The following is a 26,098-nucleotide window of genomic DNA, read 5'->3' on the forward strand; positions in this document are numbered from 1 at the left end:
TTCGATCAATGTTGGGGACCAGAAGACACCTTGTCCACTACCTGCCTGCCGGCTGCTGAATTGCGGCTCGCTAATGGTAAGCCTGAGTTCATCCTTTTTCCCATTGCACAGGGTAAAAGCCGGCCTGTAATTGTTGATGGAAAAACTGGAAGTGATATTAAAACACCACGGAAAAAAAAATATAAGGCATGCTGTGTAGTGCAAAAATAACATTTTCAGTTTCAGAGTTGACAGTATTACAATACATACAATGCGTACTCTGAGTCTCCTTTTCAAGAATTAATAAGTGTGAGAGAATTGTGTGAATCTTCCCCTCATGCTAGGCGTAAACTGCGATTTTAGAACAAAATTATCTTCCCAGCAGTGCTCCCAGACCCCTCAACCCACCCCCAAAAATCTAAAACACCCCCAAATAGCCCCCCAAAAACATGCGTTACTGCGACCTGGCTGAGGCCTACTTTAAAATCGTGCTAAAACGCACTCTGACAGTAGGCCCAAAACTCCCCTTTTCCACCATTGATTTTCTTCAAACCACTTGCAATCAAAATTAGACATTCCCAGGAGTGCTGCCAGACCCCTCTACCCACCCCCAAAAATCTCGAACCCCCCCCCAAAAACATGCAATACTGCTGTTCCCAAAACATGGGAAATAGCGCCTTGACAAAAAAGTGCTGTTTTCAGTACTTCCACTACTTCGATCTTCTTGAAACTTACCATGACACTTATTTCAGTGATTCCCAAGAATCTCATCAAGGCAGAACAAAATCGATCCACTGTAAGGTGTACGACTAGTTCATCCAAACACACGCGCCCGCAAAACACCAAAAAAGCCAAATTCAGCCAATTCTGAAAAACCGCCAAACCCCCTAACACCTTGCCAACATCATTATGAACGAGCCTGCATCGGGCCCTGAGCCCTAGACTCCGGGAACCCTACCAAATTATTAATTAAACCCCAAAACCCTAGTAAACCTCACTGAACCCTAAACCTTAGCTATGCTTTGTCTGTCTGTGTCAAAGAGCCTAGGTATGCTACACTAGGTTGCTTCACTCAGTGGTGCCTGCCTTGACCGTCTGCATGGCCCTGCCGCAAGCATGGGCCAAAAATCTGTTAAGCTCGCGAAATTTGCTGTTTTTCAACGGCAAATTCACAGTCCGCGAATCTCGCGAAATTGCCAAAAATTCGCCAACTCTTGAGCATAACAAATTTTTGGCCCATGCTTGCGGCAGGGCCATGCAGACGGTCATGGCAGGTACCACTGAGTGGAGCAACCTGATGTAGCATACCTAGGCTCTTTGACACAGACAGACAAAGCATATTTAATTGTATGCAGCAAGCCACATAGCCCCAATTTTACATGAACTGCTGTACTCTGTAATCTGCCTGGCATAACAACACTACACTGCCTCGACCACTCCATGCCACAACTAGACAGACATGTAGTTCTGCTGTAGAAGTTGTTATAGACTGGTTTACCTGTTTGCCACTCACAAATTGGCCATAGTACTTCCCTAAACCGACGCTAATGATCCATCCATCCCAGTGAGTGACTGTAAAGAAAAAAGATATCATATTTAATCAATCATCGTGGTATATTGGCAAACAGTAAGCCCAAGAACGTTTTGCATATTGGAAAATGCAACATAGTGGCCCCTGCAGTTGAAGTACAATTTGAATTAAACAAGGTAAAAAAAGCAGAGTAGAATGAGTTACATTTAGTGTGTAAAAGATTAAATATTAACAGAAGACATATGATTAATTTCATGCACAACAAACAAACAGCAATTGCTTTCATCAGAGCCAGAGAGCCATTGATGTCCACGGCATTCCATCTTCTTCTCATTATTCATTACATGTTCCACTTTTTGTCCGCATCTTCTTCTGAAAGTGCGGGACCACAGGTCAGTCCCTCCTGTTAATTTCATAAGTAACTTTCAGCAATCAGCAAGCATGTAGTCAGTAATTCCAGTCCCACTTGAGGGGACTCGTCTACGAAGACAAGGTTTCGTTATTCTGCGTAATCCAGCCATCTGCCTTGAGGGAAAAGGATAGGGGGAGTCTGGAGGAGGAGGATGGAGGAGCATGATTGAGTTGTGAACTTGTGAACCTCAGGAATGCTGACTGCGGCACCTTCAAATCAATAAGGAAAGAAGATGAAGACAGTGCTGCTGATGGACTTGTTGTGATTAGGTGATTAGAGTTTTGTTGTGGTAAAAGTTGCAAAACAAAGAAAGACACACAGGAATAAAAGTGAATAAGGACAAAAAAAGAAAGTCATTTTCAGGCCTCGGTGTTAGGAAAGTATAGCTCGTCCTCAAACTCTATGAATCGAGATGGGAGTAGGTCAGGTAACAGAGAAGAACTTCCGTCACCTAAGTCAGTGTCCTCTTCTTCCTGCGTGCAATCACGTATTTTGTAAACTGGTGGTTTGAAGTGCAGATTCATCTTGATCAATGTTAACCTCTCCACATTTTTGGGCGAAAGGCGGGTCCTTTTTGAAGTTACAATGGCAGCAGCAGCACTGAAAATACATTCAGAAGACACGCTTGCTAGTGGGCAAGACAAATAATTTACAGCCAGGTTGGTGACCAGTGGCCATAGAGCCATTTTCCTATACCAATACAGCAATGGGTTCTTATTAACAAAGACCTCTGTTGTGTCATCCAGATAGACCTGCACCATCGACTGAAGGTTCTCCAGGGTTGCTCCACTTTGCGTACCATCTGTGGCCTTTGCATCACTGGAACAAGCAAACCCTTGATGAGTTAGCCAATCCGCTTCCGACAATATTATGGCTGGGCCTGGTACAGGTGAGGATGATGATATGGTTGCTGGTGTCGTTAACGGCTGTGAGGGAAAGTGACTCCCTTCAGCCACAGGTTCAGAAGTGGAACTTGACGCCGGATGGCCTGCTGATTCAGTTGTACTTCTGCCAGCTCCTACAATTTTCTGCTGCTCTTTTTAAAACCGAGTGGCTGACACAGCTAGCCAATGTTTGTACTTTGAAACATCTGCTTCATCAAAAGGAATGAATGCTTTGCGGACCAGTGCCTTTTTGTGACCTCAGGACACCCCCACGCTGCACGGCCCTCCAGCTGCAGGCGTTCTGTGCCCCAGAAGCTCAGGTCCGCCCTTGACCTCTGTGCCCCTCGTTGCTGCTGCTCGTTCCCCCCTCCCTCCTTCCGCTTTGCCCTCGCTGTTTTAATTTAGTATTGTTTTGTATTTCTCTGTATTTCCCCTCAGTTGTGTGTAGGATTACATTTTCGCTGCTGGCTCCCCTGGTATGACCCCCCCCGCTCCCCGCTTCCCGCCACTGCTCCATCGTGGCCCGCCCCTTTTCTTTCCCTGTGTCCCCACTGGCCGCCCAGCTCCCACCTCCCAGCTGATCCTCCCTCCCACTTCGCCTTAAATGGAGGCCGCACGGATGCACAGCGGACACGCGCAGCGGGTGCACCGATTGTGAGCCGAAGGTGCGCCAAAGGCAAGCCCGTCTGCGCCCGTCTGCGCCTGGTCCACGCCCAGCGCCAGGACCCCTGGCTCTCGTCGATGCCAGACCACAAGACGGATCTTTGACGCCGCCACCCTCAACGCACTCAACACTGGCCGAACCCCCGCCTGCTGCCAAGCCACTCCGAAACTCACCCGCGCACCCTTCACCTGCCATGCCTGCAAATTCACCTGCCTCCGGACTTGCACCGTACCCGCCAAGCCGAGCACCAGCAGCGATCATCTCATGTGCATCCTGCTCAACTCCCGCTCCGTCCACAGACACGCCGTCGAACTCTGGAACCTGCTCAACACAACATCACCAGACATCGCCTTCCTCACGGAAACCTGGATGAACGCCTCCTCAGCGCCCGACATCGCCATCGCCATCCCGAACGGATACAAGAACCCCCGGAGGGACCGCGTCAACCAGACTGGAGGAGGCATCGCCATCGTACACAAGAACACCATCCGCCTCACGACCAGCGCTGACGACACCTTCACCGCCTCCGAACACCTTCACTTCCAGATACACACCGACCCCAAGACCACCCTCAGAGGCACCCTCATCTACAGACCCCCGGGACCACGCACACAATTCAGCGAAGACATCACAGACTTCATCAGCCCGCACGCCCTCCCCTCCGCTGACTACATCCTCCTAGGGGACCTCAACTTCCACCTGGAGAACAACAAGGACAGCAACACCACCACCCTACTGGACAACCTCGCAACCTCGGACACAATCAACTGATGAACACCCCCACCCACTACGCCGGCCACTTGCTTGACCCAGTCTTCTCCTCCAGAAAGTACATCGCCTTCAGCCACTCCACCCGACTTCATTGGACGGATCACAGCTGTGTCCACTTCAGCTTCGGAAAAACCACGACTCACCACCACCCGCAACAAGCTCCTCGCAGGAACTAGAACAAGATCACCGCCGATCAGCTCACCACCTCCCTCAGCCAGAACCCTCCCGCCAGCACAACGGACCCCAACAAAGCAGCCAGCAACTTCACACAGCGGATCACCAACTGCGCAAACGACATCGCACCACTGAACACCCCTCCCAGCAGACACGTCAGCAAGAAAGCCTCTTGGTTCACTGACGAACTTAAGAACTCACCACCCACAAACATCACCAGCTGATCCGCACCACCAAGAAGACAACATTCAAAGAACGACTGGACAACAACGCCCACAACAGCAAGGAACTCTTCAGCATCGTCAAAGAGCTCTCCAACCCCAGCGCCGGAAACAACAACATCACTCCCTGGCAAGATCTGTGCGACTCACTCGCCTCATTCTTCCACCACAAGATCGCCGAAATACAGGACAGCTTCGGCGCACCAACCACGCACCCAACCACTGAACCAATGCCCCCCACCACCACCCTCTGCGCCTGGACCCCGGTCAGCACCGAAGACACCACCCGCACGATGAACACCATCCACTCCAGTTCCCCAACCGACCCCTGCCCCACCACGTCTTCAGCAAAGCCAACTCCATCATCGCACCCCATCTACGGGACATCATCAAAGCCTCCTTCAACACCGCCACCTTCCCGGAAAGCTGGAAGCACGCCGAGCTCAGCGCCCTCCTGAAAAAACCAACAGCCGACCCCACCGACCTCAAGAACTTCCGCCCCATCTCGCTCCTTCCTTTTCCTGCCAAAGTCATCGAGAAGACCGTCCACAGACAGCTTGTCGCCTTCCTCGAGACAAACGAATCCCTCGACCCCTCGCATCCAGTTTCCGAGCAAACCACAGCACCGAGACCGCCCTCATAGCAGCCACCGACGACATCAGATCCCTGCTTGACAATGGGGAGACAGCGGCCCTCATCCTCCTGGACCTCTCCGCAGCGTTCGACACTGTCTGCCACCGCACCCTAGTGCAACGCCTCAGCAACATCGGAATCCAAGAGAAGGCACTGGAGTGGATCATCTCGTTCCTCGCCGGAAGAACCCAGAGAGTCCGCCTCCCCCGTTCAGATCCGAGGCCACCGAAGTCATCTGCGGCGTACCACAAGGATCATCCCTCAGCCCAACCCTCTTCAACGTCTACATGAGCCCCCTCGCAGCCATCGCATGCCAACACAACCTCAACATCATCTCCTATGCCGACGACAGCCAGCTGATCCTCTCCCTCACCAACGACCCTGCCGCCGCCAGAACCAGCCTACACGAAGGGATGAAAGACTTCGCCTGGGACTACTCCTGGTGACCCCCTGCCCTGGGCACCACCCCCAAGCCAACAGACCATGCACGCAACCTGGGCTTCATCCTGGACTCCTCCCTCTCGATGACCAGACAAGTCAATGCCGTTTCATCATCGTGCTTCAACACCCTGCGCATGCTCCGAAAGGTCTTCCGATGGATCCCCACCGAAACCAGGAAGACGGTCACCCATGGAACTCGTCACCAGCCAACTGGACTACGGAAACACCCTCTATGCCGGTACCACAGCCAAACTTCAGAAAAGACTCCACCGCATCCAGAACGGCTCTGCATGACTAGTCCTGGACATCCCCTGACACAGCCACATGTCCGGCCACCTGAGAGACCTGCACTTGCTCCCCGTCAGCAAGAGGATCACGTTCAGACTCCTCACCCACGCACACAAGGCCCTCCATGACCTGGGCCCCAAGTACCTCAACAACTGCCTGACCTTCTACACGCCCACCTGCCAGCTACGATCGACTAGCCTCGCCCTCGCCACTGTTCCACGCATCCGCAGAGCCACCGCCGGAGGAAGATCCTTCTCCTACCTGGCAGCCAAGACATGGAACTCCCTCCCCATCCACCTTCGACTAACCCAGGACCATCTCTCCTTCAGGAAACAACTCAAGACCTGGCACTTCAAGCAGTAACGGACCCCTCTCCCCCAGCACCTTGAGACCCTTCCAGGTAAGTAGCACGCTATACAAGTGGCATGATTGATTGATTGATTTGTACTGTGGATCCAGAATAGTGGCACAATTTTAATGTTGTTCTGTATGTATTTTTTTAAGCCTTTCATTGTTAACTAGGCGGCTTAATAACCTCTCCACCAACTGATATGCATCTTGCTTTTCAGCATCGTCTCGGAAACGTTGAAGACACCGCCTTCAGTTGGTGCTGTAGCATGCGCAACAATGGGATAGCTTTGCCCAAAGAACAGTCCTCCCTGCTGACTTTCCGCGTGAAGACCTCAAAAGGACGAACCATGTCTGTCAGGCTTGCAACTAGCTACCATTCCTCCAACTCTAGCCTCATGTCTTTCATAGTAGAACCCAGTTTATAGACATACTCATTGGTTACCCCCCCCTCCGGTCAGACAGACGCTCAAGCATGTAAAAGGTTGAGTTCCAAAGTGTTGCCACCTCCTGGATGAGTCCTTTGACTGGCAGTCTATGTTCATGTTGAATGCTCCTCAGCTCATTCCGGGCCTTAAAAGAATGGCTGAAATGTGTGCAGATTCTTTGGCAGGTGGTCAGTAACTTGTTGAGTGGTATCTTTTTTCAAGAAATCTTGCACAACAATGTTAATACTGTGCGTCAAACACGGCACTCTGAAATAGTCATCTAGATGCATGGCCTTAACTATATTACTGCCATTATGCGTGGAAACATAACCAATCATGTGATTTCTTGGATCCAGCCATTCATAGACCTTCTTATCAAACTCCTCTAAAAGGTTAGGTGCAGTATGAGTTTTCTCCCTGGCAAACATGGCTACTGTTGCAGTTACCGATTTGCTTGAAAAACTGTGTCCGTGTCAACACCTGCTTTTAACTTGTCTTTAACCCGTGCAAAAGAGACCCAGTGTGCAGTGATGCACATGTAATCAAGGGTTTGGCAACTGGTCTACATGTCTGTTGTCAGGTGGATAGTATGAACAGCACTCTTCTGAATAGCTGCGCCAATCACCTCCAGCACATCTTCATGTAGTGCTGGAACAGCAACTCTGGCAAAATAGGACCGGCTAGGAACCTTCCGTTGAGGTCAGACTGTTGCCACAAATTCTAAAAAACCCACCCCTTCCACGAAAGAAAAACGGAGAAGGTCCAGCGCTAGCATTTTAGCCAGCTTTGCGTTATACAGACGTGCTTTTGGGTGGTTGCATTCAAATGGCGCATTCGACCAAAACATTCTGCTAATGGTGGTCTGGACCGTTTTACGTGATGATGATGATGATGCAGAGTTCTTCATACCAGTTAGGCTCATTGATGTACTTTTTCGCATTGTTGTCTCTCCCAGACTTTCAGTGTGTCTCATACATGTTTCAGGGGTAGAGGGTGTGGGCGCTACCACTGCAGTGCTGCTGCCAGGGGTACTGGGTGTACCAGAAAAAATGTCTGTCGCTTCTTCACTTCCCCCCCTGCACGATAAGCCCCTCGTCATCATCATCAGATGCAATATCAATGGATACGTTTGGATTTGTTGTAGTTTTGGCTCCCTGGATCTTCCTTAGGTGTGCATCCCAAACGATAGAGTGGTGTTTTTTTCAGATGACCTCTCTGGCCTCTGGTGGCATAGTTGGTACCAAGCTTACCCCGACTACTTGTTTACAAATCGAACAAATTACCATGTTTTCCGCCTTTTGGCTAACACTAAAGAAGTCCAAAACTGGGGACTGGAGATGTCTGCTGGTGGTGGAAGTTCTACTTTCAGTTTCAATGCCAGATGAAGTGGAGGATGGGCGTGGCTGAATTCGACTCTGTTGTTCACTTACAGCACCACTACTTGAGGTAATGGAGGTTGAGCTGGATGGAGGTCCCTGCCGGCCCTTCTGACGAGAAAATATGGAAGCTGTATGTCGTTTTGGTGTTGTAGTTAACTGCGTTGGTGGTTGTACCAGTGCCACACCGCCCACATCCCGCTCAGAAGCCATTCGGGATAGAGTCAAAATGTCTGTCTACTGCATGCCCGCTGGGGCTGGAATGACGACTGGGCCGTCGTCAGACTGTTCATTAGTAGCAGAAGACACCACTTCTTGTTCATCGTCATCACCCGTAAGTGGAAGCCTTGCGGGAACCTTCCTTTTAGGCTAAGCTACCTTTGTCGGCTTATGGCGTACCTCCCCCTCAGACTGCATTTGTGGGTTCCAATCAAGATCAAGATCATCAGAAGGAAGGGTGCTTTAAGAAGAACTTGTTGTTGTCCTCCTTGACCTTTTTCTTGCTGGGGATCTGGAAAACAATGGATCATCCTCAGGGAGTGGCTTCCTCGGATGATACCTCCGCTTGAATCTCGATTTCCTGATGTGCCCCTACTTCTGGAGGAACAAGCATTGTTGGCAGTTGTGCCTCTCCTTGCGCCTCTCCTTGTGCCTCTCCTTGCGCCTCTCCTTTTGCCTCTCCTTGCGCCTCTCCTTGCGCCTCTCCTTGCGCCTCTCCTTGCGCCTCTACTTGCGCCTCTACTTGCGCCTCTACTTGCGCCTCTACTTGCGCATGTGCTTGCACCTCTCCTTGCCCATCTACTAGCGCTTGTACTAGTTGCACCTGTGGGTGTCGTTGCGGCTGTGGTTGTTGAACACTCATAAGCTCAGTTACACCCTGCATTGATTGAATGCTACTTTCTTGCGATGAGCGAACACCACTGGTCGATGGTGATTGAACAACCAAAGTGGCTGCCTCTGCAGCACTCATGGACTTGGACCTAACTTGGTGTGGTGGCACTGAGCCCAATAGAGCGGAGGTGCTGCTCCCAGCTTGGTCCCCGGCGGACCTTGCTGCTGCAGGCATTTTTTTTCCCCAAATAAAATGTCTGTGGGCACCCCAGTCTCCTCTGTAAGTGGCACCACTTGCTTATTCTGCTCCTTCTTACTGACAGTGCCAACTTTCTTTGTAGAGGAGCTACGGCCACTCTTCTTTGTTCCCATCTTCTTCAGATGTCAGAACAGCAGGCCGCAGTTGCACGAGTTGCAGAGTTGTCTGTGGCCGCAAGTGAAGTCACGTGATGTTGTGCTGCACACACCACTGCAGGACATCTTCTTGGCACTGGTGGTTCTCTTGTGCATCTAAAAGCAAAGGAAGCCAGAGGAACATCATTTAAACACCCCACAAAGTCGAAAAACACACAAAAAACACCAACATCCAATTCCATCCACGCCCTCAATGATGTTTAAATTCAAGATGGCCCACACAAAGCCTTGGTCCAGGCACCACTCGATACCCCTGGGCATAATGGGTGAAAGCAGGGCAGTCTGGGTGTAGGCCTATCGCTCAAAGCACACTGCCTGGCTTCAAAATGGCCCCTTGTCCCCCAGCCACATGGCCAGGCCCTGCCTGGACCAGGCCTTAAAATGGCCCCCACTCACATGGTCAGGCCCCAACAGCACCCACAAAGTCGGAAAACACACAAAAACATCACAATCCAATGCCATCCATACCCTGAATGATGTTTAAATCCAAGAGGCCCCACACAAAGCCTTGGTCCATGCACCACTCACTACCCCTGGGCATAATGGGTGAAAGCGGGGCAGGCTGGGGCAGGCCTATGGCTCAAAGCACACTGCCTGGCTTCAAAATGGCCCCTTGTCCCCCAGCCACATGGCCAGACCCTGCCTGGACCAGGCCTTAAAATGGCCCCCACCCACATTGTCAGGCCCCAACAGCACCCACAAAGTCGGAAAAGTCGGAAAAACACCACAATCCAATGCCATCCATGCCCTCAATGATGTTTAAATTCAAGAGGCCCCACACAAAGCCTTGGTCCATGCACCACTCACTACCCCTGGGCATAATGTGTGAAAGCAGGGCAGGCTGGGTGCAGGCCTATGGCTCAAAGCACACTGCCTGGCTTCAAAATGACCCCTTGTTTCCCAGCCACATGGCCAGGCCCTGCCTGGACCAGGCCTCAAAATGGCCCCCACTCACATGGTCAGGCCACAACAGCATCCACAAAGTCGAAAAACACACAAAAACACCAGAATCCAATGCCATCTATGCCCTCAATGATGTTTAAATTCAAGAGGCCCCACTCAAATCCTTGGTCCATGCACCACTCACTTACCCTGGGCATAATGGGTGAAAGCAGGGCAGGCTGGGAGCAGGCCTAAGGCTCAAAGCACACTGCCTGGCTTTAAAATGGCCCCTTGTCCCCCAGCCACATGGCCAGGCCCTGCCTGGACCAGGCCTCAAAATGGTCCCCACCCACATGGGCAGGCCCCAACAACACCACAGAAATTCGAAAAACACACAAAAACACCACAATCCAATGCGATCCATGCCCTCAATGATATTTAAATTAAAGAGGCCCCACAGAAAGACTTGGTCCATGCACCACTCACTACCCCTGGGCCTACTGGCTAGTGATGCTGTAGAGGCACCCCAAAATGTAAAAAAATCCATATATAACAATGAGCTAAAATTCCATGACATAAATTAGATTTAAGTTAAAAAAAATTCACAGAAACAGTTGTATCATGCACCCATGACTAACTCTGGGCCTTCTGGATACTGTGGCTACGCACAATATATTTTTTTTAAAGTTGCGAAAAAGTTTTAACATTTAAGTTGCAGCAACTGAAATGCCCCAAACAACAACATCAACAACTCCCCGAATACAGAATCATGGTAAGTCAATGCCGCGCGTGCGACATTGTATTTTTCAAGCGCAACCAAGTAAAAAAATTCGCCAACTTGCGAATTTTGGGGCAAATTCGTGAGATTCGCGGACCACGAATTTGCCAAAAATACGCAAATTCCATGAACTACTGGTGATTGCCAGTGGGCAACCTATATATATATATATATATATATATATATATATATATATATATATTACCTACTGGCGGTCGCCAGTAAGTAGTTATAGTTAGGATTTTTTTCAATGTTAAATCTCAAAATTCTATTTGGAATACCTTTGGCGCCGGTTTTTGAATCTGCCTGAAAATTTCCTCAAAATGGTCTCTTTGAGCTCCGGTCCTTCCCTGAAAGTTTGGGGGAGCTTCGTCAAGCGGGGGCCGAGATAAAAGGGGGGTCCCAAAACACGTTTTCCCCATGTTAATTTCCATAGGGCGGTCGACCTCACTTTTAGCCCGAACGTCTGAATGGATTTCCACTAAGTATGGGCGTAAAATCCGTTCCGCTCGCGGGTTTTGCGGATTTTCGGTAAATTCGCAATCCGCGAGATTTGCGGATTTCCCGCAAAATTCGCACACAGCGGATTTTTTTTTTCTAGGTGATACAATTTTGTGGCGCGCGGCATTTACTTCCAGTCATTCATCGTTTGCTGAGTTATTTTTCTTGATATTTTGCGAGTGCTGCGCCATTTTGGATCTTGCTGCGGGATCCCGCGGGAATTTGGCAAGCGCGATTACGTAATCGCGGCTTGCCAACTTTTACAGCGAGAGTTTGTCAACGCGAGTACGCCGTGATCACGTATCGCGGTACTTCGCAATTGCGAGCTTTGAGATGCGGCGAGCAGCAACAATCTCCACTCGCGAAAATATAAAATTTGCAATTCTGCACAAGAAATCCACCAGCAAGCAGCATAAACCTTCTGGAAATGATGATTTTTATCTGAATAACTCCTCAGGTTGACATTTGCCTGCACTTTTTTTGCGAGGAGTCCATTTTGGGGAGGGGGGGGGTGGGAGGAAGGAAGTGCCCCACAGTCTTCAACTTCCTGTTCCTGTCCAGCAGGCTCCTCCCAGTGCTTTGTCCATCTCCTGGTCACTTTTCATTTGGATCTGGACCTGGAAGGATTACTTTTTGTGGATGCTGCTGGATATTTGGATTTGAGGCCTTTTTGACTTTCTTTGGATCACTTTTGGATTAGAAATTTCACAAGTAAGTTTGTTTGGGGCATTACAGTTGCTGCAACTACAATTTTGGAATTTTCGATTTTTGGGCTGTTTTGGGGCCTTTTGCCCAAGTGGTGGGTGCACTGAGTCTTTCTGTGGAGTGTTTTGAATTTAAACATCATGGAGGGGCTGGATGGCTTGGGATTGTGCTGATTTTTCTGTGATTTTCGTTTTTTTGGCCTGTTGTGGCCTTTTCACCCGGGGTGGTGAGTGGTGCATGTGCCTAGTCTTTCTGTGGGTTGTCTTGAATTTAAACATCATGGAGGGGCTGGATGGCATGGGATTGTGCTGATTTTTCTGTGATTTTCGTTTTTTTGGCCTTTTGTGGACAGGCCATGTGGTTGGGGGCCATTTTGAGCGCTGCTACAGGCCCTGGCCATGTGCTGTGATGGAGGGGGCCATTTTGAATGCAGGCAGTGTTCTCAGGCCTGCACCCATTTTGCCTAGCTTTCATCCATTATACCCAGGGGTAGTGAGTGGTGCATGTGCCTAGTCTTTCTGTGGGTTGTCTTGAATTTAAACATCATGGAGGGGCTGGATGGCATGGGATTGTGCTGATTTTTTGTGATTTTCGTTTTTTTGGCCTGTTGTGGACAGGCCATGTGGTTGGGGGCCATTTTGAGTGCTGCTACAGGCCCTGGCCATGTGCTGTGATGGAGGGGGCCATTATGAATGCAGGCAGTGTTCTCAGGCCTGCACCCATTTTGCCTAGCTTTCATCCATTATGCCCAGGGGTAGTGAGTGGTGCATGTGCCTAGTCTTTCTGTGGGTTGTCTTGAATTTAAACATAATGGAGGGGCTGGGTGGCATGGGATTGTGCTGATTTTTCTGTGATTTTCATTTTTTTGGCCTGTTGTGGACAGGCCATGTGGTTGGGGGCCATTTTGAGTGCTGCTACAGGCCCTGGCCATGTGCTGTGATGGAGGGGCCATTTTGAATGCAGGCAGTGTTCTCAGGCCTGCACCCATTTTGCCTAGCTTTCATCCATTATGCCCAGGGATAGTGAGTGGTGCATGTGCCTAGTCTTTCTGTGGGTTGCCTTGAACTAAAACATCATGGAGGGGCTGGATGGCTTGGGATTGTGCTGATTTTTCTGTGATTTTCGTTTTTTTGGCCTGTTGTGGACAGGCCATGTGGTTGGGGGCCATTTTGAGAGCTGCTACAGGCCCTGGCCATGTGCTGTGATGGAGGGGGCCATTTTGAATGCAGGCAGTGTTCTCAGGCCTGCACCCATTTTACCTAGCTTTCATTTATTATGCCCAGGGGTAGTGAGTGGTGCATGGGCCTAGTCTTTCTGTGGGTTGTCTTGAATTTAAACATCATGGAGGGGCTGGATGGCATGGTATTGTGCTGATTTTTCTGTGATTTTCGTTGTTTTGGCCTGTTGTGGACAGGCCATGTGGTTGGGGGCCATTTTGAGTGCTGCTACAGGCCCTGGCCATGTGCTGTGATGGAGGGGGCCATTTTGAATGCAGGCAGTGTTCTCAGGCCTGCACCCATTTTGCCTAGCTTTCATCCATTATGCCCAGGGGTAGTGAGTGGTGCATGGGCCTAGTCTTTCTGTGGGTTGTCTTGAATTTAAACATCATGGAGGGGCTGGATGGCATGGGATTGTGCTGATTTTTCTGTGATTTTTGTTTTTTGGGCCTGTTGTGGACAGGCCATGTGGTTGGGGGTCATTTTGAGTGCTGCTACAGGCCCTGGCCATGTGCTGTGATGGAGGGGGCCATTTTGAATGCAGGCAGTGTTCTCAGGCCTGCACCCATTTTGCCTAGCTTTCATCCATTATGCCCAGGGGTAGTGAGTGGTGCATGTGCCTAGTCTTTCTGTGGAGTGTCTCGAATTTTAAACATCATGGAGGGGCTGGATGGCTTGGGATTGTGCTGATTTTTCTGCGATTTTTGTTTTTTTGGGCTGTTGTGGCCTTTTCACCAGGGGGTAGTGAGTGGTGCATGTGCCTAGACTTTCTGTGGGTTGTCTTGAATTTAAACATCATGGAGGTGCTGGATGGCTTGGGATTGTGCTGATTTTTCTGTGATTTTCGTTTTTTTGGCCTGTTGTTGTGGCCTTTTCACCAGGGGTAGTGACTAGTGAGTGTTGCATGTGCCTAGTCTTTCTGTGGGGTGTCTTGAATTTAAGCATCATGGAGGGCATGGGATTGTGCTGATTTTTCTGTTTTATTTCGATTTTTTTGGGGTGTATAACTGAACTGATGTTCCTCTGTCTTCCATTGCCTTTAGGTGCACAAGACTCAAGAGAACCACCAGTGCCAGGAAGAAGTCCTGCAGCGGTGTGTGTGTGCAGCATAACGTCACGCGACGTCACGTCTGGCCTCAGACAACTCTACAATTTGTGCAACTGCGGCCTGCTGTCTGACCTGCTCTGAAGAAGATGGCCCCAAAAAAAGGTTTCCGTAGCTCCTCTAGCAAGAAAGATGCTAGTAAGGAGCAGAAGAAGCAAGTTACCAAGGAGGCTGGTGTGCCGGCCGCCGCATTTTTTGGGAGCAAAAAAAAAAAGTACGCCTGCAGCAGCAGCAGGATCTGCTGGGGACCAAGCTGGGAGCAGCACCCCCGCTCTATTGGGTTCAGTGCCTCCACCACCACGCCAACTTAAGTCAAAGCCCTTGAGTGCTTCAGAGGCAGTCAGTGTACTTCTCCAATCACCATCGACCAGTGATGTTGGCTCATCGCAAGAAAGTAGCAGCAATGTCCCTGAATCAACACAGGTTGTTGTAACTCATCTGACAAGTGTTGAACAACCACAGCCGCAACAACAACACCATGTGCAAATACAAGCCCAAGTACATGTGGAAGGAGAGGCAGCGCAAGGAGATGCGCAAGCAGAGGTGCATGGAGGGTCACAAGTGCCCACAATAGTTGTTCCTCCCGAAGTAGGGGCACATCAGGAAATTGACAATCAAACCGAGGTATCATCTGAGGAAGCCACTCCTCCTGATGATCATTCATTGTCTTCCACATCCCTAGCAAGGAAAAGATCAAGGGGGTGTCTACATCTTCTTCAAACCCACCTCCTTCTGATGATCTTAATCTGGATGAAGATTGGGAACCATCATCACGGCAGTCTGAGAGTGAGGCACACCATGATCTGACAAAGATACCTAAGCGTAAAAGGAAGGTCGTCAAAAAACTCATAGCTATGGAGTGTGATGAGGCTCAACAAGAAGTGACGGATACTGCTGCTGATGAAGCCTCTCACTATGACGACGAGCCAGTCATCATAAAGGTCACTGCAGCTCCAGCGGGCATGCAGCAAAGAGACATTTTGACCCTATCCCGAGAAGCTGCTGAGCGTGATGATGATGTCGACGAGGAGGCAATGGAAACACAACAATCATTGGATTTGGAGTTAACTAGTACACCAACACCTACCGCTTCCATATTTCTTCCTCGCAAGAAGGGACCTCCATCCACCTCGACCTCAATTAGTGGTGGTGAAAGTGCAAAACGTACTGAAGTTCGGCAATCCTCATCCTCCACTTCATCTGGCATTAGCAGCAGGACCACCACCTCCAGTATCGGCTCCTCCTCCGGCCCCCAAAGACATTTCAAATCTCCAGTTTGGGACTTCTTTAGTGTTTGCCCAAAAAAGGAAAACGTAGCCATTTGTAGCATTTGTAAGCTTTGAGTTAGTCGTGGTAAGTTTGGTACCAACTATGGTACCGGAGGCCAGAGAGGTCATCTTAGGAGAGCGCACACTGTCCAATGGTTTGTGCACCTAGAGGCGATCAAGGAAGCCCGAATTGCACGTAATGAAAACGTTGATTTTTCATCTGCTGATGACGAGGAGGAAGAAGACGATTCAAACACTTCACTTACACCCAGCACCCCTGTCAGCAGCACACCCCATGTGAGCCACACTAAGAGTGTGGGAGAGAGTGAGACACCAATGTGAAAAAGTTCATCAGCGAGCGTAACTGGGTCAAAGAAATCATCATCATCCCGTAAATCCTTGGTCCAGGGCAACATTAAAAAGATGTTGTTTACAGAAGCGCAATATGAACGCAACCACCCACTGACGCGTCTGTATAACACTAAGCTGGCTAAAATGCTAGCTCTGGACCTTCTCCCTTTTTCTTTTGTAGAAGGGGTTGGTTTTCTAGAATTAGTGGCAGCGCTGTGCCCTAAATGGAAGGTTCCTAGCCGGCTCTATTTTGCCCGAGTTCTGGTTCCAGCACTACATGAAGATGTTCTGGAGGTGATTGGGGCAGCTTTGCAGAAGAGTGCTGTTCACACTATACATCTGACAACAGACATGTGGACCAGTGGCGCAGGCGCTGATTACATGTGCATCACTGCACACTGGGTCTCTTTTTCAGGGGTTAAAGCAAAGCTAAATGCAGGTGTTGACCCGGACATTGTTTTTAAAGCTGCTCGGAAACATGCAACACTAGCCATGTTTGGTTTAGAGAAACGTCACACAGCACAAAACATTTTGGATGAGTTTAACACAAAGGTCCTTGACTGGCTGTCCCCAAAAAAACACCAGGTTGGTTATGTTTCCATGGACAATGGCGCCAATATAGTTAAGGCCATGCAGCTGGGTGACTATTTCAGAGTGCCGTGTTTGGCGCACTGTATAAACCTGGTTGTCAAAAAATTCTTGAGTGATAAAGACAGTGCAGCGTACAGAGTAGTGGACACCTGCCGAAAAATGTGCAACCATTTCAGCCATTCTTTTAAGGCCCGGAAGCATCTGAGGAGCCTGCTATATGAACGTCAAATGCCAGTGAAAGCACTCATCCAGGAGGTGGTAACACGTTGGAACTCAACCTTCTACATGCTTGAGCGTCTGTATGAGCAGTATACGGTACTCGATCACTATTTCTTAACACAGGGTACAGCTCAGAAGGAGGACCTGAGGATGGGTGCGGCGCAATGGAACATAGTTAAAAGCCTGACATGCATGCTTCGTCCTTTTGAGTTCTTCACGCGTGCAGTCAGCAAGGAGGACTGTAATTTGGGAAAAGCTATCCCATTGTTGTACATGCTGGAGCACCAACTGAAGGAGGTGTGTTCTGTGTTTGAAAAAGATGAAGAAAACCAAGAGCCTTTTGTTCTGGCTGAGAAATTATTAGAGCACCTACAAGGTGATGAATGTCTTAAAATGATCCACTCAAACCAGCATTACATTTGTGCTACTATTCTGGATCCACGCTACAAAAAGGCGCTGGCAGGCCAAGCATTCTTTCCTTTTGCTGATGAAGATGTTACAAAGTACAAACAGTGGCTAGCCTCCTCAGCCAAGAGGTTTGAAAGAGAACGGCAGCAAATTGAAGGAAAAGGCAGTACATCAGCATCAGCAGGCCATCCCCAGTCACAACAATCCACTTCTGCACCTGTGGCTGTGGCACAAGTGACCTCTCAGCCGTTAAAGAGACCGGCAACCGGATCATCTGCACCACCAGACACAACAGTAACATTGGAGGCTGAAGAGGATTGGCTAGCTCGGCTTGGGTTTGGTTCTCAAAAGGTCACAGCAACAGCTAAGCAAAGTGGAGGAACCTTGGAGGAGAACCTTGAGTCGATGGTGAAGGACTATCTGAATGACTCAGAGGTCTATGTTAATGCTGACCCATTGGTGTATTGGCATGGGAAAAAAGAATTGTGGCCACAGCTCTCCAACCTGGCTTTAAACTACTTGTCTTGCCCACTCGCAAGCGTGTCTTCTGAACGTGTTTTCAGTGCTGCTGGTGGCATTGTAACTTCCAAACGGAGCCGCCTCTCGCCCAAAAATGTGGAGAGGTTAACAATGATCAAGATGAATCAGCACCTCATACCACCAGATTTCAGAGTACGAGAAAGCGCGCCGGATGAAGAGGAGGTGGCCAGCAACATAGATGAGGGAATTTCTTCTCTGTCAGGTGACACTGAGCTCACCCTGCCTGAATTCGCAGAGTCTGATGACGAAGCCTTATTCTTATTCATGGACCGTGATACCGAGCCCTGAAAATGAGACAACGAATCAATAACTTTCTTTTTCGTCCTTATTCACTTTTATTCCTGTGTGTCTGTCTTTCTTTGTTGTGCACAGTTAATATAATTCAAACTTTAATCACATAATCACAAAAACAGGCCCATCAGCAGAACTGTCTTCACTTGTTTGCTAATTGATTTGAAGGTGCCGCAGTCTGCATTCCTCAGGTTCACAAGTTCAGAAGAACATGCTCCTCTATCCTCCTCCTCCAGACTCCTATTTCCATCAAAGCAGAGGGCTGGTTTACGCCCAATGAAGAAAGACTCAGCACTTGTGGGGGTGTTATTCTACCTCTTTGCAGGTGAGTTGACGGCTCTGGGGCCATTGCTGGGAAGCTCTAATACCGGATAAAAGTGGTTTGGCCCAAATCCGAGGCGGAAATTTTTTGGTGTTTTTGCTGACTTGCTTGCCTTTGAGGTGCTTTTGGAGGGGTTCCGGCTGTTTGTGGGTGAGTTTCGGGGTCTGTGAGCACTGCTGGGACACTCTAATCTTGATTGCATTTGCTTTTCAGGAAATCCGTGGTGGTAAACCGGACCTATGGCCTAGCTACACAGCGCGTTTGGACTGAAGGCCGAGAAATATTGTAAGTATGAGATTTTGCTTTTGGCCTGTTTGGGGGTGTTATGCTTTTTTGGCTGGTGGGTTGGCGGGTCTTGGGGCATTCCTGGGAAGGTCTAATACCGGATAGAAGTGGTTGGGACAAAATCCACGCCGATTTTTTTGGTTGCTATTTCTGACATTTTGCTCAATGTAGCGTTTTCGGGGGCCTGTTTGGGGGCCTTCCTGTTGTTTGTGGGTGGGTTTCGGGGTCTGGGAGCACTGCTGGCTATGGATACTTTACTTTGCAAGAGGTTTGAAGCAAATCCATGGTGGCAGAGGGGAGGTAGGGCCTAGCTGCAGAGCGCGTGCGGAGTGATTTGGGAAATTTGCCAAAAAATGACTAATTCCCCATTTTTGTACTTTTGCTCTTTGGCTGTTTGGGGGTCTTCTACTCGTTTTCTCCTGGGTTGACGGCTCTGGGGCCATTGCTGGGAAGCTCTAATACCGGATAAAAGTTGTTTGGACCAAATCCGAGGCGGAAGTATTTTGGTGTTTTTGCTGATTTGCTTGCCTTTGAGGTGCTCTTTGAGGGGGTTCCGGCTGTTTGTGGGTGAGTTTCGGGGTCTGTGAGCACTGCTGGGACACTCTAATCTTGATTGCATTTGCTTTTCAGGAAATCCGTGGTGGTAAACCGGACTTATGGCCTAGCTACACAGCGCGTTTTGACCGAAGGCCGAGAAATATTGTAAGTATGAGATTTTGCTTTTGGCCTGTTTGGGGGTGTTATGCTTTTTGGCGGGTGGGTTGGCGGGTCTTGGGGCATTCCTGGGAAGGTCTAATACCGGATAGAAGTGGTTGGGACAAAATCCACGCGGAAAAGGCTTTTGGCACTTTTTGTAACTTAGGGTTCATTAGGGTTAGCCCTAGCAGCAGGATTGCATGTGTTTCGGGGTGTTCTAGATTTTTGCAACTGAGTTCTGGGGTCTTAGAGCACTCGTGAGAATGTGTAATTTTGGTTGCAAGTCATTTGAAGAAAATCCATGGTGGGAAAGGGGGGATTTGGCATAGTTAAAGAAAGCCTTTGCCACTATTCTTAACTTAGGGTTCGTTAGGGTTAGCAGTATTTCTATTGCATGTGTTTGGGTGGGGGGGTTTTCGAGTCTTGGAGCGATGCTGGCTATGGATACTTTTGCTTCGTTGCTTGCAAGTGGTTTGAATACAATCCACGGTGGATAAGGGGGTATTTGGGCCTACTTTTACTTTCAAAGTACGTTTTGTCACCACTTTTCTGCTAGGCCTCGTTTTTTGAGATTTGATTGGGGGTCTTCTACATTTTTGCGACTGGCTTTAGTAAGGGTCTGGGTGGGAGCACTGCTGGGAAGATCTAATTTTGTTCTAAAACACAGTTTACAGTACACCTAGCTTGAGGGGAAAGATCCGCTGCATTAATTTGCCCATATTTAGTTATCTTTCAAAAGGTGACTCAGACAGAGTACGCACTTTCAAAAATATTGTACTGTCTACTAGGAAAATCAACGTGTGACTTTTTGCACTCCACAGCCTACATAACTTATATTTATTTATCTGTGGTGTTGTAATATTATATCACTTCCTGTTTTTCGTTGAATAATTACAGGCCGGGTTTCAGTCTGTGCAATGGGGAAAAAAGGATGGAGTCAGGCTTCACCTTAGCGAGCCGCAATTCAGCATCCGCCAGGCAGGCAGTGGACAGGGTGTCTTCTGGTGACCAACATTGATGAACGAAGCGTCAGATGGAATGGAGGAGTGCCGCTAATAAGAGGAATTTTTTTCTGCATGCAACTTACTTACCAATTTCAACAGGACAACTACAACAACATACAGATACAGTATCCATTGTTTCTTTTTATGACTGTGACTGCATTTCTTGGATCTCTCTCTGCTTCTAAATTGATCCCTTAACACATCACTTAGTCCACTCCACTATCACATCTGCACCACACATAGTCATTTGTAAGTGCTCCTACGTAATTCGCAAGTCGCAGCACGCCCCAGCCCGTAGAGGACTGGGATGGCCCCAATGATGAAGCATGTCACCAAGGGGCAACCCTGGTGAGTGAGGGGACACCTAGAAAAAGAGCAATTTCTCCTTTTCTATCTACTATACCTTCCAGACCAACCCCATTGAGTGTTGTGAATGGACTTATAGTGACAAGCAAGGCTCTCAGGTATCTGGCAACAGAGACCTTATGTTGAATATAGTTATCAATATTTCCACACACGCCCTGTACTGTCGCATTCTTTCTTCCACAGTTGTCGAAAGTACTACTTACTTTTCACTGACATGCATGCAGTAGTGCATGCACTTTCAAAGATTGATGGATAGGTTTGTACCCAAAGATTTGTTTATGTTCACAATTGTTTGTCCATGCTGTGCTATTTTTTCTTGTCTCCCAAACCCTTTCCCAAAAACCCCTGTACCCATCCATTTTTCAAACCCTAACCCTCTTCCCCCCAGCTGTGTGGTTTTGATTGATGTGTGACTAAATTACAGCAATAAATCCACACACTTGCTGGGGAGGATAAGGTGATAGCAAGTTGCAACAGGCTGGTGAAGAAATCCGAGGATATATTCTTACTCTGCTTGACAAAGACCCATGGCTAATGTAAAAGAACGTCAACCGAATTAGTACTTATACTTTACCATTTGTTAGGCTACAATGTGGCACTGTTCTAGTGTACGGTCACCTGCTATATTCTCTATTGTACCGTTGTATTGCTCAGGAGGCAAACCAGATTTCATTTTCTTTTTTTTCATAGGCATGCAACTACCACTGTGTCACACCACTAGTACCACCACTATGAGGAAATTTTATCCGCCCAGGATCGCCAACCTTATTCGCTGTTTCCCGTGGAGCCAGCCCTGGGTCTAGCCCTACTTTCAAACACAAATTACAGGTAAGATAAGCGTTTGGTGGGAGGGAGTATAATGGAGTATTAGGAGAGACGAGAGACTGACGGTAGTACTACTAAAGTCCTAAGACTCTTGAATTCACTTCACTTACTCTGTGAGAGGCACTTAGTGTTGAAAACATTTGGGCATTTACACTTAAAGGAAGAAAATGGAACTAAACTTTCAGGAAAACAAAGTTACTGTTAAACCCCCACCCACCAGGCAAGCAGTAAATAACAGGTATGCTCAGATAAAGTTTGAAAAAGTATATTTATATCCCTAACAAAATAATCTCCCGCAAGACCCTCCCTAACCCCAACGGTTGTCCTTTAAAAGTCCCAAACCCAACTCCCGATTCCCACCCCCCAAAAGTCTCTAAAAAAGGGGCAAGGGACACTATGGGTGGATGCTGTTTACTTTTTGGGCCAGGGCATCGTACTCCTGGCGGAGCAAGGCGTGCTCCACGCGGAGCCCCTCCAACACGTTTGTAAAGTGGTGGAGCTCCTGCTGAAGGCGGGACACCCTCAGGGTACTGCGGCGCAGAAGTGCCTTGCAGTTACAATGGCTGTGAGAGGCAGCTGTTGTCCTTGCTGCTCGGCGGTGGCGTTTGGCTTTGGCAGCCTGGCTCAGTCTAGCTGGAGCACTGTGCTGGGTGGCAGCCCGTGGGGGCACGGATGCCGATGCAGACGACGTTGTTGTTGTGGTCGACTGCACACTTTCGTCGTCCTCCAGGGCCACCAGCCGCTGATATTCTGCAACAGTGGCAGCGATCCTCCGTTGCCAGGCCGCTCTAGCCAGCTCCTTCCTCCTTGTTTGTTTGGAAGGAGCATCTATATGAAGAAAGAAAGACATAGTCTGTAACCAATGCTCTTTAAGATTAACTCAATCATTCAGCAGAAATTTGTGTTGCAGTACAACTAGCAACTTGCAAGCGCATTACATAACTATTGAGGCCAGTATCTATCTAACCTTCCACTTCTTCATCCTTGCTCTAACATTAGTGGGAGTTTAAGGAACAAATTCTACGAGCACTATGGACTTCCATTGGAGTCGACTATGAAAGTACACCAGTCTTATTCTTCTTCTTGTCTCTTGTTTAGGAAAATTGGTACTTTATCTTCTGCAAGCCGGCATAATGCCAGCGCAGTGAACTTGCACCCGAGAAAAAGAGACGCACGCCATGATGAGTGACCTAGACTTGCGTTACTGTACCGGTCCAGTACATGCAGGTGGTGAAGCTCTTACTTTTCTATTACGGGTGGCACTGAGAATACTCTGTTACAAGGGCTACTGCTTAATTAATTTAACTTTCACCCTACAGTGCAAATGAGTACTAGAAATGGAAAAATGAAGAAGATAAATAATCTGATTATCTATCACTTCACATGGGATGTTTTTGCTTACATATGGGATGACTTTAGGTACTTTGCTTTTTATTGAGTGACCAGTGATACATCCACACATGAATGACTGAGTACTACTAAACTTATTAAGAGAGGTAGGGAGTGGGCACCGTAATAACCGGATCTATGCTGTGCTTGCAATACAAACTACTGCTACTATTGATGGTAGTATTTGGACAAAATTACAACTTCTTTTCCTTGCCTTTCCTACACTGGAACGGACGTGCGGGTGCTGTGTTACATGCTCTTCAAAGTTACACTTAGTTCATCCACTGACCGTCTACTCTCTCTAGATCATGGGTACTCACAAACTTTCTCTCAGGGGCTAAATTTACAGTGTAGTTTGTGTCCGAGGGCCACACTGGTGGGGGCGGAGTCAGAGGGGGCGGGGCTAAAGCAAAACGAAAACTTGTGACCATGAGGTTGCACACAGGTCCCTGCAGCAGATGCCTTAATCCACTGAGCCACCAGACCCAGCATTTACATACATCTCTCTCCCTCCTGCTCTCCCTCCTGCCCTCCCTCTCCATCTCCCTCTCCCTCCTGCCCTCCCTCTCCCTCCTCCTCTGTCATCTCACTGTGTGTGTGTCTGTCTGTGTCAGCCTTCAGCCCGGGCTGAGACAGCTTCCTCAACGCGCACACACAGACAGCCACACCAAAGTACTTAACAGGTCTTTAAAAGACCATTAACATATTATTGAGGCTTTGTTTGTTGTAGCGCCCCTGCATCTCCATCCTGACAATCACTGCTTGCCCGGCCCCACAGAGCAGAGGCTTTGTTCTATTTCACCTCTTTGTGGCCCTGCATCTCCACTCTGCTCTGTGAGGGCCGGGGGAGCAGTGATTGTCTGCAAGGTCTGCGCACCACCAAGGAAGGCTTGCCGGGCCGCCACCGGCCCGCGGGCCGTACTATGAGTACCCCTGCTCTAGATACACATATGCTATCTAAGAGTCAGATAGTAGCATGATCCAGGTATATTATGGACACATACAGTTTCTGTGTCACCCACCCAGGCTGTTGTCCTTACACCAATCATTGCTTCATCATTCACCCAGCCATGCATCTCATATTCTTTCCTTCCCAGCCACGTCTTCAATCTCAATAAGTAAGGAATGTATAAGAGCTTACCTCTGCCCGCCACCACCACCGTCTGAACTCTCACAGTCGGCACTGGAACCGCCGCCTCCTCCCCTGAGGAATTGCCCTCCGCCTCCATGTTGAGCACCACCACCTCCGCGTTGGCCCCGCCGCCAGATGTTCCACCTACAAAGTAGATTTAAGAATGTTAGAATAAACCACTCACTAGTATTTGGTGTAGGAATGAAGACATGTGAAAACAATGTAATTTGTGACTGTGTACTCTAAAGTAAAACAAAATGTCCCTTTTTCCAGGGAAGGGTGTTGTCTTGCTGCACTTTTTGGCACAACTGATGAAGGCTGGCTTTTTAACACGCACCATTTTTCTCCACACAGACAGAAGATGGACTTCTAACAACAAGATCAAGTTGAAACAACTAACCACTTTTCCATTCTCAGTTAAACGTTTAGTTTTTTTATTATGACTTCATTTTAATAAATGTGTTTACTTTTAATAAATCTTTTAAACTTAAATAGACTCTGTGTTTTTTGGTCCAGACTAGAGTGACTGAGCGAAAGGTTTTGCAATTTTTGCAAGCATGAGTCCGTGCCTCTGACACTTCTTGACTCTGACTCCGTACTCTTGAGCTACGTTGGATGATCATCATTGGAGATCAATCATCGATGAATTCGGGAGGTAAATGACTGTGCCACACTATGTAGTCAGTCAGTAAGGACATTGGGGGTTCAAAGTCTGTTATCACAGAGGTATGTGGAAACTCTAACAGCGCCTATTATAATTGATAAGCAATGCACTATTTATTGTCCATAGTTGTTTCTGCAGAAGAATTGTCCCCTCAACAGTAGTGGTATGGATTGTCCTCCTATCCAAACCAAAAGGTAGTGTCTTATTCTTTCTTGGTGGTCATTCACATTTTATAGTTGGGAATTTTCAAAGCAGATAGAACACTTCAAAAGACATTATGGACAATCCCAGAGGACTGCACTGCACTAAGTTGATAGAGCTATTGCTGACTAGAATGGGAGTTTCGCCAACCGTGCAATCTTAGTTAGCTACACAGACAGACTAATAAGAATATTCTAGTAATACCACAGGGAGTCATAGTAGAGGCAGGATAAGAATTTAGATACAGTCTACAAGAAGATCAAAGACGATTTTGAAAAAATCAAATGAGGAACGCTAGGAAAAATAGGTACTAGTCTAAAATGAAATCTTACTGGGGCCAGCAAAGGAGCCCTCGCCTGCCCGATCCTGGCCCTGTTCAACAGCATCCGCCGCCTGCTGCTCCTGTGTCCCCTCGCCCCTGGGAGAGCTGACGTACAACATGAAAGAAAGAACAGAAAACATGGATGATTGTTGCTTGTCAATGTCAACCAAATCAAACAATTCAAAACAACAATAACAAAATATTTCCGTGAAATTATATTGATTAGGGTTAGTTTTCATTGATTTGCGGACCTGCGACTTCGAAAGTCACGTAACTCACTAAACAAAGTACTGAAAGGTTCACATAGGACTGGCAGGCAGCAGTCCGCAGGCAAGACGCAAAGTGACATACAAACTCCATTGTGATTTCAGTCAGATCAGTGACAACACTAACAGTTGCCTGCTACATAACCAGTCATTTAAATAGTCAAACTATCAATCCACTGCCACTATTTTTCTTATTGTCAGGGGTACAAAGGAAGGGGCAGATTTAAACCACTTGCGTCTCTTTTGCTCCGTTCTTGCGTGACTTTTGTGACGCAGCAGCTAAACAAAAGAGGCGCCATGGTGTGGCGTATAATATTATAACAACATGACGCATTTGGGAGATGCATCCCGTTATAAAGCCTTGCGCCATCAGGG

This window comes from Lissotriton vulgaris, chromosome 6, assembly GCF_964263255.1.
Source record: "Lissotriton vulgaris chromosome 6, aLisVul1.2, whole genome shotgun sequence".
Taxonomy (NCBI): domain Eukaryota; kingdom Metazoa; phylum Chordata; class Amphibia; order Caudata; family Salamandridae; genus Lissotriton; species Lissotriton vulgaris.